Here is a 21,563-nt window from a genome sequence, read left to right on the forward strand (position 1 = left end):
GTGGCCACATACATTCCCTGGCTCTGTGCCCATTTCCTTCCTGGCCTTGCATCTCTCTACCATTCTTTTGACATCGACTCTCTCTCTGAGCCTGACCTCAGCCAGCAAAGTTTCTTTTATGGACTGATATGATTAGATTGGACCTCTTTAGATAATCTAATCTAGGATACTCTCCCATCTCAAGATCCTTAACCTTAATTATATCTGCAGAATCCATTTATCCATGTGAGATAACATGATAACACATTCCAGTGATAAGAATGTGGACTTATGTAGGGGGTCATTATTCTGTTTACATTACATGTTTATATTCCCATATAAAAAGTATATTCAACCCATCACAACAGTATAAAAAGTCTCAAGACTTTGTCTCATCTAAATCTCATTAGCCCAAAAGCCTAAAATCTCATCGTCTAAATCATCTAAATGAGACATGGGAGCTTCCCTGGTAACAATCCCTGCTGGGCATCCTCTCCATCTATGGACACATGGAACTTGAGAAACAAGTTACCTGTTCCTAAAGCACTATGGTGAGACAGGCACAGGATAACAGTTCCCAGAATTCGGGCTCAAGGTAGTCAAAGATGGAAGGAGGACAAGTTACGGGTCCCAGGCAAATTCAAAGTCTAGGCAGGGAAGTTCTGTTTTAAGCGCTGGGAGTAACCCTAAGGGGCTCAGTTATCTGGGCTCGTAGCTCCGCCCTGGTCAGCAGCCTCCATTTTTAATAAATGGTGGTGCATGCTTTGCAGCTAGATAGTTGTAGCGGCCTGTTTCCTGCCTGTAGAAATGGGTGGTTCCACCAGCCTTCGTTAATTTTTTACTCTCCCTACCCCTTTCATTCCCAGCTAGCAGTGTTTCTGTTGTCTGGAATTCTGGAGACTCTTGGGGCTCTCCCGTGTATGTCATGGTGTCCCCTCCATTGGACAAGATCTTTCCTAGAGTACCCAGTTTCTGTGTTTGGTTTTTGTTGGGATGGCTGAGAGCTCATGCCGTATGGTTTCCCAAGATGCCAGTTAGATTAAAGTGACCTGTTAGAATTTAATCTCCTCCAAGAGCCATATGTGCAAAGGAACATTATGATCTTTTGATTCTTCTGAGGTATTAGCAAAAAGGAGTGTAGCCTCATACTTGACTTTTCCTCTAGATCATGATTTCCAGGTGGTGAACCTCTCCATTATAGTGATTTTTTTCCCCCACAATCTGAATAGGCTGACAACTTGCAAAATCATGCAGTACTGGGGTGTTTTTTGCTTTTTTTTTTTTTTTAACTCACTTTTGTGTTGTTTTAACAGTTCTTCCATTGTTAATCTCCTTCCTCTAACATTTTACTATAAGCAGCAAGAAGAAACCAGGCTGCACCTTCAACACTCTGCTTAGACGTCTCCCCAGGAAATGTACAGCTTTGTCCTTCACCAGTTCTGCTGTCCACGTAACTGAAGGACACGGTTCTGCTGCGCATTCCACCGCTATGCAGCAACGATGTTATTTCCTCTCATTTCCAATAACGTGTTCTTCATTTCCTTCTCAGCTTTTACCAGCTGTTCTTTTAAAGTCCATATTTTCCTAACAGTCTGTTCACAGTGATATTGGATTCTGTGAGATGATTTATGTTTTCTCAGTCCTGCTCCACACTTCTTTCTGAGTCCTTATGAAGAATAGTTCCCATCAATATTTCGACTAACAATTTCCCCAAAGACATCTAGTTGTTTCTTTTTTTTTTTAGCATGATCTACAAAATTCTTCCTGTCTCTGCCTGTTGCCCAATTCCAAAGCCATTTATACATTTTTAGATATTTGTTATAGCAGCACGTCACCCCTGATACCAAATATAGATTAGTTTACTATTGGTGCTGTAAGAAATAGTCCAAAGAAGTATTTTAAACAATGCAAATATATTATCTTATAGATCTGTAAGTTTGAATTGAAGAAAAAAAAAGCCTTATTGGGCTAAAATTAAGATACCAATAGTCTGTCTTTATATTTTGGGGGTTTTTTTGTGTGTGTTTTGTTGTCGTCATTTTGTGTGGAGTCTCTAGGGCAGAATGTTTCCTTGCCTTTCCCAGCTTTTAATGGTAACCATATTTCTTGGCTTTTGCCCCTGTTCCTTTACGTTCAATCCAGTGATACTGCATCACTTTCACCATTCTCACAACTCCTTTTCTGATGACAGTTAGGAAAGGCTTTCTGCATTTAAGGATGTCTATGATTAGACTGGGCTCCCTGGGTATCCAGCACGGTCTCCCCATTTCAAGATCCTTAACATTAATCACACTGGCAAAGTCCCTTTTGTCATGTAAGATAACGTACTCATTGGCTGTGGAGATTATGATGCGGACAACTTTGGGAGCCATTTTTCTTCCTACTTGGCCTCATCCAAACAGACTCAGCCACTGTCCAGTGTATCCCCTTTCCTTTTCCCTTCTTTGAGTACTTTCTGTCCCACATCTGTGTGTTTTTAACCTTTTGAATGAGTGTGACCATTTGCCTCATCATTTGATCAGTGTTGCTTGCTCAAGGAGCCCTTGGTGTCTGACAGTCGATGTGGACTCAGATTATTGTAGGCCTCCTTGAAGCTTGGGTTCCCCAGAAAACAGAGTGTGAGGTGGAGCATATATTTTAGGGACTTGGTAAGAGAGGACTTTGGAGATCATCATCACTGTAGAAGAGGAAGGACAAAGCAGCAGGGTTGGGCAGAGGGAAAGCTCTGGATGCAAGGTTGTCTCAAAGAACACCTCAGGTGACCAGACATTAAGGAAGGAATTTCTGAGGCCAGATGGACCCCTTAGATTAGTCCGTGTTACAGTGAGAGAACCAGGTCTTTATGCTATGGAAGCTACCAGCCAACGAACATAGGCTGCCCACAGAGAGAGATGTAAGGCAGTCCCTCCAACCCAGGACAGCTTCCAGGGAGGGCTGGCAGTTGAGAGCCATCAGCCAGCAACAGCCACAGCAGATGGGGAAGCAGCTCTTCAGTCTTGAAGGGGCATCTGGAAAGCACATCACAGCATCCGCTACTCCTGCAGATTCTGATTTCTTAACTTAGATCTGATCTTTGCTAAAATATGTGTGTTATCTGTTTCTCTGTTGATGGTGTCTGCCCAAGGCACACATTCTGCCATCACCCAAAACTGGCATAAAAACTGAACATTTGCCTGTTTGTTTATATATACCTTTTCCAACTCCATTCAGTTCCTCCTGCTGCTAAATCATTCCTTTCTCATTTGAGGCCCCAGTGTACTAGAATAAATTGGGTGGAACTAAAGAATGTAATATCCCTTTTGCACGGCTGGTTGTTTTCCACAATAATTTAACTTCCAGTTTAGTCTATAGAATTGGATAGTGTGAAGGTGTAAAATACTGGCTTCTCTTTTACCTAAGTTACCTGCAGATGAGAACTAGAATTGAGAATTCCTGCTCCCTCCTTCAGTATTCTGTGCAGTGTGACACGGGTGGACTTGGAGTCAGAGCTGTGATAAACTTCAAGACCCACCACTTACTGGCTTTGTGACCTACGGCAAACAAAAACAAAAACAAAAACCTTCACTACATTGATCCTTGGTTTCCTCATTTGCAAATTTTAAATAATATTATCCACATCAGAGTGTTGCCTATGTGCTGAACATACTGATATAAAACCTCTAGCATGGTAGGTGGTGTAAATTATTGTTCAGAATGCATTTGCTTCTTCTTTTAGCTGATTTTTAGATCTTTAATAAAATAACCTTTCATCTCTTCCCCTCACCTGCAACTTTCCACAGGCCACCATCCTCATTATGTACTTAGTATATTGTATGTCTATTATCACAAGCCTAGAAATATAGTATTTAGATAAATTGAATTCATGACATGCTGTTGTTTTATGAAGATGTAAACTCTTTTAGGCAAACTGAAATGTAGAATAAGCTTTATTCACACCTTTATAAGTGTAAATATACTTTCATTTTTAGGAACATAAATAAATTTTGTATGTAACCTGATTAGAACTTAAATTTAAGTTGGGAACACAGAAGCAATTATTTTTGGTATATCTATTTGTGGAATAGAGAGATATATAATCTTATTTGTTAATTTCAAATTTCAAAGTGTACCTGTTCTAAAGCTATGTCTATAATAATTAAATTTTTTTCTAGGATACGTTTGTCTCTGGAGCATTTTGAAAAACATATTTTCATAAACAGATGAACGCCAAAATACGTTTCCCAAGAAAATGTGCATAGAGAGAATTTGGAAGACCATTTTTAGGGCACGTGAAACAAGGGAAGTAGAAACATAAATTATCATACTGCAGCTATCAAAATTTTACATACCCGTCCATAGTATAAATACGGTTTAACAACTTTGGACATGCACACTCTTGTGTGCCAAAGGGAATAAAACGTTCATGAGACAACATCTTACACTATATATCTACTTTTAGTTCTGCACTCTGATTTTTACTGTTTTGTTCTATCCTATCCTATTTTATTTAAAAAATTGTTGCCTCACCCCTAACTTGCTCTCATGACCCACTATTCCATCATAATCCGTAAGTAGGTCAAGTCACAGTTTGAAAAATACTGCTGTAAGGCTCCTAGGATTCCATATTAAAAAGTAATGCTTGGAGGTTTAGGTAAAAATACATCCAGAAGCTTCTGTGAAAGAAAGAATTAGATAGATCTTGGTTGTGTTCAGTTTATGATTCCTAAAAAACATGGGGGAAAAGTAGAAACCATCACCATTAAACAGAAGTCAATCAGACAGTCCATTGACATGTCTGTCTGTCTATCTATATGGAGAGAATTATATTTACCAAGTTTGAGAAATTTCTGAAAGCATTTTGGGATATGGTGTATTAAAAAAACCCAAGGGATACATATTTCTGAAGTAGAAGGTCATCTGAGTTCAGTTGCTGAGCTATTCTGTTAGCATATATTTATTTTGAGGGCTTAAATTATCTTCTCAGGCTTAGAAAGAATTAAAAGACATGTATGAATTAAAACCAATTTATTTGTACCAGTAGTTTCTTAATTTTATGTTTCAAAACACAGCAGTTTCATTCCCTTGCTTCATAACAGAAGGAATGAAAGGTGTGTAAGAGGCAGAGTCAGCATTCCTCTTGCTGCCGGGCATCAGGACATCTGTGTGTCACAGAACTGCTGATGGCATTTCTAGCTCACACCTGAAAGAGGTTGCAGATATGGGTCCTTGGGAAGTGACTTTATATAACCCAGTGCAGGGGCACTGCTAGTGTCATAATTAAATCTCAAGCCATAAGATTCAAAACAAGGCTAATACCACTCACCTTTCACGTGTCTTCCTCTCCGTTAGACTCCAGGTGTAAGCAGCACGTTAACTAAGGCTCAACTGTGTTACTTCTGTGTTCTAACACCGTGTTCTATTTTAAGCAGAAATGTACAATGTATTTTTTTCTAAATTAATATGCACACTTAGAAAGGGCTAGCACATCAATGGATATATAATTCAGATCAATAATTACATAAATATTCCAAATGTAGAGAGTTTTATCAGTTCTGGAATGACCATTTAAAAAGCTCAGTAATTAATGACTTTGTAGGGGCAAGTTCCAAGCAGAACCGTCACTCAGAGTTACCCATTTCTCTCAGAGCATCCACTTGTGTTTTGCCCCCTGTAAACTGTTACTAGAAAAGTTACTTAATAGATTATATTTATCTCAGTTGTGAGGGATTGATGCCATGTTAATGTTTGCTCCACCTTTTAGAGGTTTATAGATTTAAAAAAAAGTATATCCGAATACAGCAACTTTAAATATGCATACTTTGTCTCTATTATTACTGTGGCATGTTCACTCACTATGAGTTTGCAATCCTACCTCTTGCAATATATCATGGTCCATTCTAAGTAGTAGTAGTTCTTCTTCTTCCTCTCCTTCCTCCCCTTCCTCTCCCTTCTCTTCTTCTTCATCATCATCATCATCAAGCATCTGCATAACAGCCCTAGAAGGTCAGCACTGTGATTATTAGTCACCTGTCCGATGTCATATGGCAATTAAACAGCCAAGCCTGATGCAGCGTGTGGCAGTTTTTACCAGCAGGCAGTCTTAGACATAAATCGGCATCAGTTTTAGCAGCTGAACATTCCTAGCTCTGACGTGTCAGTCTGTGGAATTCGTCCTTTCTCAGAAACACAGACACCAACCAAAAAATAATTATAACTTTTTTTGTATGTTGTGGCATAGACAATCAAAACCACTGTTGGTTAAGGATATCAGTGGCCCAGTTTTTATCAAAGGTGAGTCTTTCAGGGCTTGAGATAACTCTTTAGGAGTATCTGAGTCCATGCAAGTAATGAAGATAAATATTTGTAGTGAGTGACCCATTTGCTGAATAACAAGATATGAGTGTGGACATATCCAGATTTGACCACATACAGGATGGGAATGTGGCGCATTTGATCGTGCCCTGTCCTGGCCACAGCTGGTGGAATTATAGCAAGTTTTTTTCCCCTCTTCACTATTCATCTACTACTCCAAACACTCCACTTTTCTAATTTTTCTAAGGAAAATAATGTGGCTGAAGTTATTCTGAAGGATCCTTGTGAAGCCGTTCACAACTCCATGAATTCTCTTCCAAGAGGTAACAAAATTCCCAAGGAATGTGGTTCATCTGGTTGCTAGGAACAGTCATCATTCTCATGGTACATGCAACAAAACGTATGGCAGAAAATACTTTAAACCAGGAACTCCAAAAATAAGAGCCTGGTCAAATAAAAGCCTGAAACGTGTTGCATGCTAAAACTCCTTCTGAGTAATAATAATTTTCAAAGATTCTAAAAACTTCTGCAATCAATATAACTAATTAATTCAGCAAATCTGGAAATATTTGATTATAAAATCTCCCTCTATGTTTGGTAATAGCTCAATTAATATCGTATACATATTACTTAAAACTAGAAATGTAATCATTAATGTTTGAAGCATCTGTGATTTTTAGTAAGTTTAACATCCTTGTTAAGTAAAGATTTTCACACAGTTACTTGATAGTGATGATTAAACAGGAGCACCTCTGCAAAGTCCTTGACAGGAAGTCCTTCATGCCAAAGCGGGTGGCCTACAGATACTATTTTGGACTTGAAGTCAGATGGCTTGATATCATCATCTTCTCTAATTACTAGGTGTACTAACTTAGGGTTTGGAATATAGCATCATTAAGGGTAAGTTTCCTTTTCTGAAACTGTGGTTATTAACAGCACCTATCTCAGAGAATTATCGTGAATATCTAATGATATTATTCATGGAAAGCACTGAGAAGTTTGCCAGCACAAAGTACATGTTCAATTAATGTTAGCTATCCTAATTGTTCTTTCCTTGCCCCTACCTCTTTCCTCCTCCTTCCAGGGCGGTTCCAGCGGTGCAGTATGCAGATGTGTACCCCAAAGAAGGAGAATAACATTTAATCTTACCTGCTTTCTTTCACATTTTACATCCAATTCTGTCAGCTCCCCTTTCAGAATACATCCAGAACCTGAGCATCCTGGTTCAGTAGGGTTATTGCGATGACCTTCTGACTGTTGTCCACCCCCCCGCCCCTGTCCCACTGCCATGGGCGCGCGAAGCCAGCAGCTGGGAGGTCTTCACACCCGTTCATTGGGGGCCTCGCTGACTCAGCTTTTACTTCCCTCCCCGCTGCCACTGAGGCTCATTATCCTATGAACACGACAAGAATATAATACTTGGCACAGGATTTACATTTGCTGTTACTTCTGCCTGCAAATTTCTTTACTCAGGGTTCACAAACTCTGTTTTCATGTCAATGCTAAATACAGTTTTATCAGAAGAGTCTTCCCCAAGAAGACAATCAAAATAAAGTATCATTCTCTCTTCTCATTACCTACCTTGTTTTTCTTCTTCAAACTTACCACATCTGATCATTTCAGTTTCATCTCCCTAAAATGTAAGTTCCATGAAGGGAGTCGGTTATCTCTTTTTTTCTCCCATGGATGCATTCTTAGAACCTGTAAAAGTATTTGACACACATTGCTGCTTCATCAATATTTGATGAATGGATTACTTTGTTGAATAATAAATGCTTAGGTCTCACCAGTTTTTATCAATGGAAGAAGTTAGTGTGATATTTCTTGAAGCTTTTAACTACCTTGCAACAAAAGAGCACAGATGGGGAGAAAAACTTACTAAATGCACTGTTACAGGCATAGAAGAAGTCACGAGATCTACTGAAGATAACACAGACGGAAAGGAAGAACGAATGTTCTTTTATTCAGATTAGCCTATTTTTGTTTTATGAATGTGAACTTTTCTTGAATTTTTGACAATATAAGCTAGATACGTTTTTTCCATTTTCTATTTTCTTGGAAGTTGGTTTCTTTGTTTATTTGACTGTTTTCTCTAGTTTCCCTGTCTTCATTGTCCTCACATGTCTACTGAGAATTCATTGTCCATTCATATAAAGCATAGGGATCAGTAATAATGAGTGGTAGTAAATGATCAATATTCAAAACTAATGAGTTTCCTTATAGAGATCACTGTTCTGTAGCAGGAAATGCAGGTGTGAATGGAAAAGCCCTCACTGTGATAAAAGGGTAAGGTTTTCCTCAGTCTGTGAACTGTATACACCATGTGGGAAAGACTAAAGTGACCCCAAATACTGTCTTGGGTATCTTGGTAGCCCTACCATACTTTCTAGGGAAGTACATACACTGATTCTACATTTTGCTTGGAGAGCTGGTCTTTCTAACTATATTGAACCTACGAACAAACCACAGATACTACTGTTTTGGTATGGATGGGAGAGGACTGGCCAGTGACTTATCCTTTAGGACACGATAGAGCAGATTCCAGCCAATGGCTTGTAGGAGTTGCCCAGGGCAACTGTGACACATTTCTTCCGTAGTTCTGCTGTGTCTGCTTGCTAATTCCTCTGGCTGTATTTAGTTGTGTTGTTGATTTGAACAAAAGAGCTCCTTAATTTCCATAATCCTTCAATGTAACTGGTTGACTTTTCTAGTTATTTGAGAAGCTATATATTTATTTAAATTTCATCTTTGTAGTGTATCTTCTCATGACAATTCATGCATTGCATTGCACCCAATCCTTTCAATCACTTATGTCAAATACGTGTTGGGTTTTGAATGGTTTCTTTGCATGTACATGAATACAAGTAAAGGGTTCATGGGCCAGGTTGGCCCAGCGGAGGAGACAGAAGAGATAACAGATAACGTAGTGGACTGAGTGCCATCGAAGCGGTAAACTTGAGATAACATATGTCACAAACACAAAGAGTTTGGGACTGTTTATAGAAGAGCTGATACTTACGCTGGGTACTGACGAATAGGACTTAAACAGGCAAAGCGGGCTAGGGGAACAAAGCCCAGAAATGGAAGCTTCGGAAAGAATATTCTAGGTGGAGAAGCTATAACTGGATATGATATAACATAATACAATATAATAAGAAGTAACCTATAAACAATTTTCACCTTCAACACTTCATTGCTACAACTAGAATAAAATATTTATTGGCAGAAGGAAACGGAGGTTTATAAACTGGTCTCCAGACATGTCTTTCTTTCTTTCTCAATATTGTTTTTCATAATACAATATCTTTTTTAAAGAAACCAAGTTGTTAAGTCAGAGCGATGCTGTGATGTATCTAAAACATCGCAATGTCAGTGTCCAGATAAGCACAGAGCCCCTGTGCTTTTGAAAGTCATTCAGCCTTATGATGAAAACTCACAATTAATTTTTTGTACTTATGTTTTTCATTTTATGACACTCAAGATATTTCCTTTTCCTTTGTTGAAACACTATACACACTGCAAACCATAAACATACTGGTTTTCCAGTGTGCAATTAAAACTGCTCAAACTCTAGGAACCAGGAGCAATATTTGACCTTGTGTGGGCTATAGTTATAATATTAACCAACCAAATTACAATAAAACAAATAAGAGGTTAATGAAATTGCTTTGCTTCTTTTAAATTCACAACAAAACATAGTGCTAATTAAAATGTTTATTTCTACTTCTTTCTGTCTTTCCCATTCTGTTTTCATTTTGCCCTACATTTACATAGTCCTTTTAAAGATTGATCCAAAAATTTTCAATTCCTTTGGATTATTTACTTCCGTGTGTGTGTGTGTGTGTGTGTGTGTGTTTATTCTGATAGAAAACTATCATGTTCTCTAGTTTTTCACCAATGTATATTTAACACTAATTACATTACTAGGACCTTGCATGCCAAGATTAGGTCTGAATAATCTTTCTTAAGTATCATTTTTAAATAGTTTTGACATAGGTTGCACACATTTAATGCATATAATTTTATAGGTTTTGATACATGCATGTGCCCAAGATGCTTTTGCCAAAATCTTTATAAACGTATTTATCATTATTAAAAATGTGTACATGTTCCTTTGTAATCTCTCTCTCTCCCTCCCCTTTATGACCAATTAACTTCCTTCCCCATCCCCAGAGAAACCATAGATGAGTTGTCTACAATCTTTCCATAGATTCATTTGCATTTTCTAACTCTACTACTTTATATAAATGAAATCATAAATTGTACACTTAATCCACTTAACCATAATTATTTTAAAATTCACCGATGTAGGGATAATTACCAATAGTTTCTTCATTGTTGTTGTTAAATAGTATTCAACTTTATAGATATAACATATTTGTTTACAAGTTTATTCATTGATTAATATTTGGGTTGCATCCAACATCCAGCCATTACAATGAAAGTTGTTATGAGCACTTACGTACAGGTCTTAATATATGCATGTGTGTGCTCCCATTTATCTTGAGTAAGTCTTAGGAGTGGGAAGTCTAGATCATGCAGAAGGTGTCCAGTTAACTTTAAAAGAAACGGCCACATCTTTCCCAAAGTGACTGTATAATTTTACATTCTTGCCATCAGTGTATGAGAAGTACAGTTCCACCTTATCCTTGCCAAAATTTTAATAGTCAATCTCTTTAATTCTTGCCATTCTAATATATGTGAAATGGAATCTCATTGTGGTTACACTTTTCATTTTCTAATGATTATTCATGTTGAGTATCTTTTCATATGTTTAATGACTCATCATCTTTGGTAAAGGATTTTTTCATAAATTTTGCCCATTTGTTTTAAACTGGGTAATTTTGAGAGTTCTAGGTACAAGTCCTTTATCAGAAATATGGTTTATATATATTTTCTTCCAGTCTGTAACTGGTTTATTGATTCTTTTTACATTGACTTTCAAAGGAAAGAAGCTTTTAATTTTAATGAAGTCCAATATATTGGTTTGTTCTTTTATGGGCTTTGTTTTTGGTATCAAATCTTAAAATGTGCTTGTATAAACACAAGGTCATATGCATTTTTCCTATGAATTTTAATTGAATTTTATCACTGTAAGTGTTACATTTGAGTTAATTGTTGTACATTGTATGAATCTAAGGGGTTTATTTTGTTTGTTTTGCATAAGGTTATCAATTGTTCCACCTACTGAAGTGCTATTTTCCCCTTTTTGTTAAAAATGAGTTGCCCATGTTCTTTTTCATTACGCTGATCTATTGTTTTTGGTCTGCATGTCAATTATACACAGCCTTGATTACTGCACCATTATAATAATTATTGAAATCAGGTAGTTTTGTTCATCTTTGACAAAATGTTTTGGCTATTCTAGGTTCTTTACATCTCTAAGTATATGACTGGGAAAGAGAAGCAAGATGGTGGAGTAGAAGGACGCTTGTAGCTCACCGTCTCCCACATAGGCACCAAAACTCACATCTATGGACCCACTCAGCCACCCAGAGCACCTGCTGAACTCTGACAGAACATCGCCGCCTTCAAAAGACAAAGGTGCCAAAAATCTGGTAGGAGAAAAGGAAAAAAGAAAGAAGAAAAAGCAAAACAGTGCGGGACCAATCCCACAGGGAGGGAGTGGCAAAGGAGGACTGGTGCTCATTTGCTGGGTCCCCCCCTCCAACGGAGAGGCCAGTGGGACAGAAGGGGAGCCTCCGAGGTTTAGATCTGCCCTGAGCACCCCTTGACCGACAGAACTGAGTTAAATGGGCACAAAGAGTCCCCGTGACACCCAGCCTGAGACGCAAGCCAGCAGCTGGGGCTGGGACAGGCCTCCTGAGTCGGGCGGAGAACTGGGGCGGCTGCACTGAGGCAGCCCCAGGGGACTGCAGGTGGTTGCGCGCCATGGCTGGGAAGGTGGACAGAGCAGAACAACCTCAGTCCCCTATAAATTGTGAAAAAAGCAAAGCAACACAGCTGGTGTGCCCTGGGGGGAGGGGCGCCGTAGCCTTTGTCTCCTCAGACCTGCACTGCCATTACTGACGCTTCTCCTCGCGAGAAGAGAGGCGGGGCGCAGCCACAGCCACCATCTCCTCCTGTGCGCAGCGCCCGGGTTGGGGAGGGGCCGAGACCTGACTCCACACCCCGGGGCTCCACAACCTCATAGGCAGGACTGAGACTTGTCTACAGCCCGAAGCAGATAGGATCTTTCTGCCCTGGCACCTCAGATTACTCGTGCCACCAAGACAAATAAGGAGCTGAGATTTGGCATGGAGCAGGGGCAGCCATTCTGCGGTCTTCCCCAAGCCCACCTTCAGAGCGCTGACCCGAGGTGGAGTGGGCAGCTGCACAGAGCAGCGGAGCGACCGGTGCTGGGAGAGGGCGGGCGGCTACTACTCTTCCTGGCAGGAATGCAGCACCTGACCACAGCGCTGGGAGGGGGCACGATCCACCCACCTCCCTCGCCCTACAGCAGCAGCTGAGTGCAGCATCTGGAAGGGGAGTGATCCGCCTGCCCACTGAGTAAAAGCTCAGCACCTGACCCAGTGTTGGGAGGGGGCGCATTCCGCTAGCCGACAGCCACTGGGAGCAGCACAGATGAGGGCAACAACAGAGGGCCTCTGGAAACAACAAGCTGAGTTCACAAAACAGGGTGAAGACACAAAGACCTCTCGATAAAATCATTAAGAGCACACCATCTCCAGGAGAACTAGATAACTGATACTCCTTAAGCCACTGTGCCAAAGAGATATGAGCAATATGAAGAAGCAGAGGAACCACTCCCAATTAAAAGATCAAGAGAAATCCCCTGAAAGCACAATCAAGGAAATAATACACACTGATGGCCTACTAGATCAAGATTTCAAAGAAGGAGTGAAAGTACTGAAGGAACTAAAAGAAATAGTGTTTAGAGATATAAAATATGTCAAAAATGAAATAGAAGGTCTAAAGAAGAACCAAGTAGAATTAGTAAACTCATTTGCTGAGATGAGAGCTGACCTAAATACTGTACAAAGCAGGCTAGATAATGCAGAGGAACGAATTAGTGACCTAGAAGACAGGGCAACAGAAAGCACCCAATCAGAAGAGCTGAGAGAAAAACAAATAAAAAACAACAAAAACAATATTAGGGACCTATGGGATAATATAAAGCATGCCAATCTACGCATATTATGGGTTCCAGAAGGGGAAGAAAAAACAAAGGGGATTGAAAATGTATTTGAAGAAATCATGACTGAAAAATTCCCAAACCTAAAGGAATCAGATATCCAAGTAAGGAGGCTCAGAGGGTCCCAAACAGGAAAAATCCAGACAGACCCACACTAAGACATATCATAGTCAAGATGGCCAGAGTCAAGGATAAAGAAATGATTCTAAAGGCAGCAAGAGAAAAGCAAAGAGTGAGTTACAAGAGAACCCCCATAAGGCTCTCAGCTGATTTCTCTACACGAACACTACAGGCCAGAAGGGAGTGGGCAAGATATATGCAAAGTCCTGAATGAAAAAAGGATGCAGCCAAGGATACGCTATCCAGCAAGGTTATCCTTTAGAATAGAGGGAGAGATAAAGAACTTGATAGACAAGCAAAATCTAAAAGAGTTTAGCAACACTAATCCATGCTAAAAGAAATATTCACAGGTCTACTCTAAATAGAAAAGAAGCAGGATGCTACAAAAATGAGAAACTCATAACTGGAGAGGAGATAACTGCCATGAATTACAAAAAGAATAAACACAAATTTGTAAAAGAAGACATCTAAATCATTAAGAGTGGGAGAGGGAAGCAAGGAAAGCCACTGTGGAAAACAGCATGGATAGTCCTCAAAAGACTAGGAATAGACTTACCATGTGACCCAGGAATCGTGCTTCTGGGCATCTATCCAGAAGGAACCCTACTTCAAAATGACACCTGCACCCCAATATTCATAGCAGCACTATTTACAATAGACAAGACATGGAAGCAGACTAGATGTCCATCAACAGATGACTGACCAAAGAAGCTGTGGTATATTTATACAATGGAACACTATTCAGCCACAAAAACCAACAACATAACGCCATTTGCAGCAACATGGATGTCCCTGGAGAATGTCATTCTAAGTGAAGTAAGCCAGAAAGAGAAAGAAAAATACCATATGAGATCACTTATCTAAATCTAAACAAACAAACATAAATACAAAACAGAAACAAACTCATAGACATAGAATACAAACTTGTGGTTGCCAAGGGGGCAGGGGGTGGGAAGGGACAGACAGGGATTTTAAAATGCAGAATAGATAAACAAGACTATATTGTATAGCACAGGGAAATATAAACAAGATCTTGTGGTAGCTCATAGCGAAAAAAAATGTGACAATGAACATATACATGTTCACGTATGAGTGAAAAATTGTTCTCTACAGTAGAATTTGACACATTGTAAAATAACAAAAATGTAAAAAAAATATGATTAATTTTTAAATTAATAATGAGTGAAGATGAACTATGCATAATATTCATCTAATTACCTAGGAACATTCTAAGTAAAAAATAAAATGTAAACATAGGGGATCATCTAACTTATGCCTTTTCTTTGACTTGATTAAAATATTTCAAATTAGTTACAGCTGGTAAGTTGATACAGTAAACATTAAATTGGCTCCTTGTATCTAAAATGTACATGTACTTTAATTAATCTAATCTAAAATGAAGATTTTCCCTTCTAGAGAGTTGTAACATCTCAGACCTTGGAAGAATGATCTAGTTCAACTGTCTCCTGGGGCTCACAGAAGGCAAGAGTTTGTAGAAGATTAAAACACTACCATTTATAATAGGCGAAGTTAAGATTCATAGCAGGTGGGCCCTGGCCAGTATGTTCTACATTATACTCATCTCTGTCTTCAAACTTCACTTAGTAATATTGGCTGGACTCCTGGGAGCGGTCCTCTCAGAGCTACTGAGACTCTGTTTGCTGGGCTATCATCGTCAGTAAACAAACTCACAGGTAGGTAGGTAGACAGATCAATCTTCATTTCTAAGGAAATAAACAAGCTATCACTACTGGTATAGTTTACTTTATGCAGTGTAAATATATCCATATCTTTGCTGTTACTATATAATGGAAAGCCAGTGTGCTTTATCTTCTTTGATAATGTGCATATTTCTTTATCATCCACATCATCTTAATGAACTTAATTTTACCTTAAAATTCTGATAGATTTTTCTCAATGTCCCTTGCTAGACTCTGTCCAAGTCTGTGAATGTTCCCAAATGATTTTAGTAAGGATATCTTAATTTCCCTATCTAAAAATGACAGCTTTAGATATGAAGGTACATATGAGGACCCCCCCAGCTGTTAAACTGTAGTATCTGTTGGATATTTGAAAGCAATGGATGTGTAGGGTCAGTCAGCATGTTAACAAATAGATATACTGAAGACACAGAAACTCTGGCTCAGAAATAATTCAGGAATGGCTGTGCAAATGGAAGAGTGGCTGTTATCAAGATGAGTGAGAATAGCACTTACCCCTGAAGTACCTGTAATTCCTGTTTCAAGTTCTACATGCCAGAGAATAATAGAGATATTGCTATTGAGACTTTTCTGAATTAGAAACAAAATTCCCAACCTAGGATGCAAGCAATCAACCACAGAAAGGACTGATTAAAGTACACTTGCTCTGAGATTAAGACCTCATTCTCATTCACCAGTGGTTTGTTAACGAACTGTAGACTCCATTTTTCATTCATTTGTATTTATTAATCTTCATAGAAGGCCGTTGCTTCTTTAAAGAATATTTCAAGTGTCCTATGAAAATGATACTTTAAAAAGTAAGCATCCACTTTATACTATCTGACTATGCTACTAACATTGGCAGGAGAAGGTTAATGACATTCACTTCAACCTCCAAGCATCCTTAATCATTAACTCAGTAGTGATAGACATTGTCTCTGGTCCAAAGCTACTCTCCTGTTATCTATGAGCGTTCCTCCTAAAGCCCTTCAAATGACCTTCAGGAGTCCTGTTACAGCACTTCCCAATTTATTCTCTAATTTATGATATCTAGGGGGCATTTGTCACATTCCTGAGAAATTTGGTAGCAAGAAGTATATTGTTCTGAGTAGGAAGCTCAGTAAGACTAAAATGGTAACAGAATAGCAATGCTTCCGTCTCTAGATGGTCATGTTTCTATTAACATGAGGAAGAGTTCACTGTTTGCAAAACATTGTGATAAAATTCTATGTTTTCATTGATGTCACATAAGAAGTTAATAAAAATAATATATATGATAGATTTAATTGCTGAACAATGGCTTTCCAACTTGTAAGTGGATAATAGCTCAAAATGTAAAAAAAAAAAAATTTATATTTCTGAGCAACTTTTTTTTTAACTGTCTTTATAATTAATTAGGCTATTTTAAAAAGTTCTCAATTCCTCAGACGAATAAGCCAGGGCAATAACATAGCTTTCTTCAAAATTTTAGAATTCTTTACATATTGAAGCACAAAATGGATTGCCCATATTGCAGCAATTCTTAAAATATGTTTTTCACGCTTATGCTGTTACAACTTTGTGACTAGCATCAAGGAGACTTTTAAAGACACAGGTAAACCTAAATCATCCAGAGACCTCAGACTTATGAGTCGCCCGCAAAACATATTCACACTTAGAATAAAGCCTTGCTATCTGAAGCAAATAAAGGTGTAATTGTGTTGTCTTCTGATTTTTTTCCCAAAATTATATTGTAAAGAGAATAATTCTGAAAATTTTCACTTCCCACAAGTATGCTGTTGATTGGACTCTGTAACTATCTTTATATGAGTAAATATTTGAAGCATGTAATTAAATCTTTCATAAGAAAATGTATAGTCATTTTATTCTTAAAATTCCAATATTTAAGAGTAAAATATTGTAGTGTTACTTTAACTCGACATGGCCTTATTAGCTTTTTAAGTTTCTGGGAAGAAAAACAATTCCATTGAAACTTCAGGGAGGAAAGTAGGTGGGCAGAGATAATGACAGCTGGAATGTCTCCAGAACACTGGGGCTAACATCCTGATTATTAAAGCAGCATCTTTCACAGCCACAAATTATTTCAGATGAACCTAATCTATCAGTTCCTACTTCCCTGAAAGGCCTCTTCTAATTCCTGCTGGAGCAATGGCCACCTGGAGAGAAAGGTGATACATTTTCTTTTCGGTACACTTCAGATTCGAAAATCTCCATGAAGCTGTTTCTCTGAATGCTTAGGCATTCTAAAATCGTTGCCAATATGAGAATATTCGATCCTGGTTTCCGAGGACTGCCCAGGACCGTTACCCACACCCAGAAGGTAACGGTCCTAGGCTGCGCATTCATTTAGCTTTCGTTTATTGAATTGTGCCTTTACTATGTCAAAGCTGCTATTAGTGTAGGCATTAAAACGTGGGAACCCGGAAGACAGAATGAAGGAACTACTGAAACAAGAGGCATAAAAGCATCTGTAGACCCCTCCCCAGCATGTTATAAAGCGGTCACTAAGAATTTAGGGGGATGAAGCCTATGAATTGAACTGTGACATGGGAATCTTAGTTTTCAGGACGTTATGCTAGTATACGGTTCTTTCAGAGAGACAGAATACAGACATTAAGGATCACTGAAGTTGTTGGAATATTACTAAGTTTCATAGAGAAGTTTAGGTAAAAATATGAGAATATGTCATCAGGTTATTTGCCTAATTTGTAAACATTTAGAGCTGAGTGATCAGAATGATTACATGTAACAATTAGGAGGACTTGGTAAAAGGGGTCAACGACTTCACATTGACAACATGAATGAATGAGTGAATCATGTCTAGATATACCTGATCTACCTGTAAAGGAATAATATCCCCCCAAATATCTACTCCTCTCAGATTCCTGCCTGGAAGATGACAGATTTAACAGAGTTTCCAAAGATCACTTCATCCTCAAAAGCAAGAAAGAAAGGGTGCGCTTTCCAATTTACACTTGTCTTACTAAATTGTTTTTTTCTTGTTAGTTCTGAATACATCAGATGGATTCTGTCCTCAGACAAGTCAGTCAGCCACAAGGGACACCCCTTCACTTTTACCTATGTGTGAAGGAGAAATGTAAAGGAGCTGATATAAAATTATAACAAATATGTACATCCAAGCAACCATACAGTTGCAAATGATTATAGGACTTCACCAGGAAAGACTGATTGGCAGTAGTATAGACTGTTCAAATTTCAAAGCATGTATCTTTATTTCATGAAACCAGAAAGCTGCTGGTGCCATGTAGCTTACCAAGAACATTTGACATCAAACAGACCTGGGATTAAATACAAGAGTTCTATCACTTGTGTAAAAAAAAACAAAAACAAAAACAAAAAAAAAACTTCCTATGCCAGAAAAGTTTTTATTAACTTTCTCTGGTATTTCATTTCATTTCATTTCATTATTTTATTTTATTTATTCTATTTTAACCTAAATAATACAGGATGAGTTTTGTAATGAGAAACAGGGAAAATATCAAAACTTGGGGTTGTTAGGAAAATTGTACAATATAATGAAATAATACAGCAGAATTAAATAGAATAGATAAATATTCAGACATGAATTCCTACATCATTATGAACTTTGCCTCACCAGTACCAGCTTTAGTAATATCAAGAATTCAAAAATATGTATTTCTAGAAATTAATGTACTAATATACAATTAAAAACTGGAGGCTGGAGTCCCTCCCGCCCAATAGCTTATCTGGGAAGTCAATCTAAGGAATACAATGAGGAAAAAGAATGTAGGATCTACTTTTTATTAAAGATTGCCAGGTTATAGATTAACCTTTTATAATTAACTGACTATACCTCTTTGTGTCCTTGAGTTCCATTTTCAACAAAGATTAGAAAAGGAACCATCAAAAGCGACATATTAATCAAAAAAATTAAAGGGTTGTAGTGTTCCTTTTTTCTACTTTTCTCAAGCAGAATTTCACAAGAGATCATGTAGGTGATAACCGGGTTTTCTTTGAATTAACTGCCATAGTGGTTCAGTATACTATTATTTCCAAGTGATGAATTTAGTATCCAGGACTGGAATAAGACCAAAGAGTAATCATCATAAAAGCACGAGGTTTCCTTTTCTTATAACATTTACCATACTTTAAGTACTTGTGCAGTGGTCTTTTTTTTCTGGGTAGTTTTAAAATATTTTTGAGGTTAGGAACCAGAGTTTTCTATTCACACTACTTATTTTTGTGCCTAGTACAATGACATGTAGAAAACACAAGAACAATACATTAAATTGAATTGAAAGGTTAAAAATGAACGTAAGAGGACATAGAGGAGGCTGACTGTCTCCCTCACAGCAAAGTAGCTGAATTCGGATCCATTTGGCTTATGGTTGTAGAATTGGGGGGCTTGTCTGAAGTACAAGCTAATAAATTACCCTAAAATATGCTACACGGTCACCGTGCTACACAAGTAATACAGTGTAGCCTCATGGCCTTGTCTAATAAAGAAGCTTCTAGAGTTCTTACTGCTTGAAATGGGTGAAAATGAGAAAACTATTTCTCCATCTGACATGGCTTTGGAACAAAAACTAAAATGACAAAATATTGTAATAACAGCTATGCTTCAGCATTTCCAACTTGGATAGAAACACAGAGTGAAGATACTTTGCAGTCTTTGCCTTAGATGTATTTGAGATACAACAGATTTTAGTGTTTGGTTAAAAAACCCAAGTTTTTATGATTATCAACATGGAATATCGTAATATTTTACGGGCACTCAACAGTATAAAGGAAAAAGGTGAGAAAACCGCATGGCCACCTAATGATGACTAAGTACCTCATTCTATGAGTAGAATTCTTTTTTATTTCCTCCAGTTTTATTGAGATATAATGGACATTCAAAACTGTGTAAGTTTGTGGTATAGAGCATAGTGGCGTCACATATGTATTGTGAAAGGATTACCACAATAAGTGTAGTTGACATCCATCACCTCATATAGTTACAAAAAAGGGCCTTTTTTCCTCTGAAGAGAACTTTTAGGATCTACTTTCTTACCCACTTTTGAATGTAGCACAGAGCAGTGTTAACCATCATCATGTCATACATTACATCCCCTAGTACTTAGTTCCCTTATAACAGGAAGTTTGTGCCTTTGACCACCTTCACCCAATTCCCTGACTCCTCATCCATTGATCAACTCAGGAAATGAAATCTGAACTTTTTTTCTATGAGTTAGATTTCTTTAGATTCCACATCTAAGTGAGATCATACCGTATTTGCCTTCCTTACATAATGCCCTGAAGGTCCACCCATGTTGTCACAAGTAACATGATTTCCCTGTTTTTTTATGGCTTAATGGTAATCAATTTTGTGTATATATAGATAGACACACACACACACACACACACACACACAATTTTCTATATATACAATTTTCTTCTCCTTCCATCTGTCCGTAGACACTTAGGGTGCTTCCATGTCTTGGCTATTGTGATCAATGCTGCAATGAGCATGGAAATGCAGATGTCTCTATGACATACTGATTTCAATTTCTTTGACCATATATCCAGAAGTGGAATTGCTGGATCATATGGTAGTTCCATTTTTAATTTCTTGAGGAACCTCCATACTGTTTTCCATAATGGTTGTACCAACTAACTTTCTCACCAACAGTGCCCAAGAATTCCCTTTTGTCTACATCCTCACCAGCATTTGTAATCTCTTGTGTCTTACTGACAGCCATTCTAACAGGCATGAACTAATGTCTCATTATGTTTTTCATTTGTATGTTATTAATGATCAGTGATGTTGAGTACCTTTTTCATGTTCCTGTTGGCCATTTTTATGTCTTCTTTGGAAAAATATCTATTTAGGTCCTTTGCTCATTTTTTGATTATTATTTTTTTGCCATTCATTTTTATGAGTCTTATAATATAGTCTGGATATCAATCCACTACCAGGTATGATTTGTACATATTTTCTCTGATTTCATAAGCTCCTTTTCCATTGTGTTGTTTCTTTTCTTTTGCTGGGCAGAATCATTTTAGTTTGATATATCCCCATTTGTTGATTTTAGATTTTGCTGCTTGGGTTTTAGGAGTTATATTAAAAAATTGTTGCCAAGAAATCTGTCAAGGAACTTTTCCTCTATATTTTCTTCTAGGAGTCTTATGGTTCGGTCTTACATTTAAATCTTTAATCCATTTTGAGTTAATTTTTATGAGTGAGGAAAGATAGCAATCTAGTTTCATTTTTTACAAGTGAATATCCAGGTTTACCAGCACAATTTATAGAGGACATTGTCACTTCTCATTGGTATTCTTGGCTCCCTTGTCAA

At 37.9% G+C, this 21,563-nt stretch overlaps 2 long non-coding RNA genes across 3 annotated transcripts in view; one reads left to right on the top strand and one right to left on the bottom strand.

The window, feature by feature from the left end:
* Positions 1-17,100, top strand: part of LOC141577571 (uncharacterized) — a 539,399-nt gene extending 522,299 nt beyond the window's left edge. For both annotated transcript variants that reach the window (XR_012506837.1, XR_012506838.1), the window contains one exon: positions 11,639-17,100. This is a non-coding gene — a long non-coding RNA (uncharacterized LOC141577571). The remainder of the gene's footprint in view (positions 1-11,638) is intronic.
* On the bottom strand, positions 2,878-6,997 carry LOC141577406 (uncharacterized). The gene is made up of 3 exons (XR_012506275.1): positions 5,831-6,997; positions 5,282-5,374; positions 2,878-3,509 (listed from the first exon to the last, which is right to left on the bottom strand). It is a non-coding gene; the product is annotated as an uncharacterized LOC141577406 (long non-coding RNA).
* Positions 17,101-21,563: the final 4,463 nt, after the last annotated feature.

The sequence above is a fragment of the Camelus bactrianus genome, chromosome 4 (genome assembly GCF_048773025.1).
Source record: "Camelus bactrianus isolate YW-2024 breed Bactrian camel chromosome 4, ASM4877302v1, whole genome shotgun sequence".
Lineage (NCBI taxonomy): Eukaryota > Metazoa > Chordata > Mammalia > Artiodactyla > Camelidae > Camelus > Camelus bactrianus.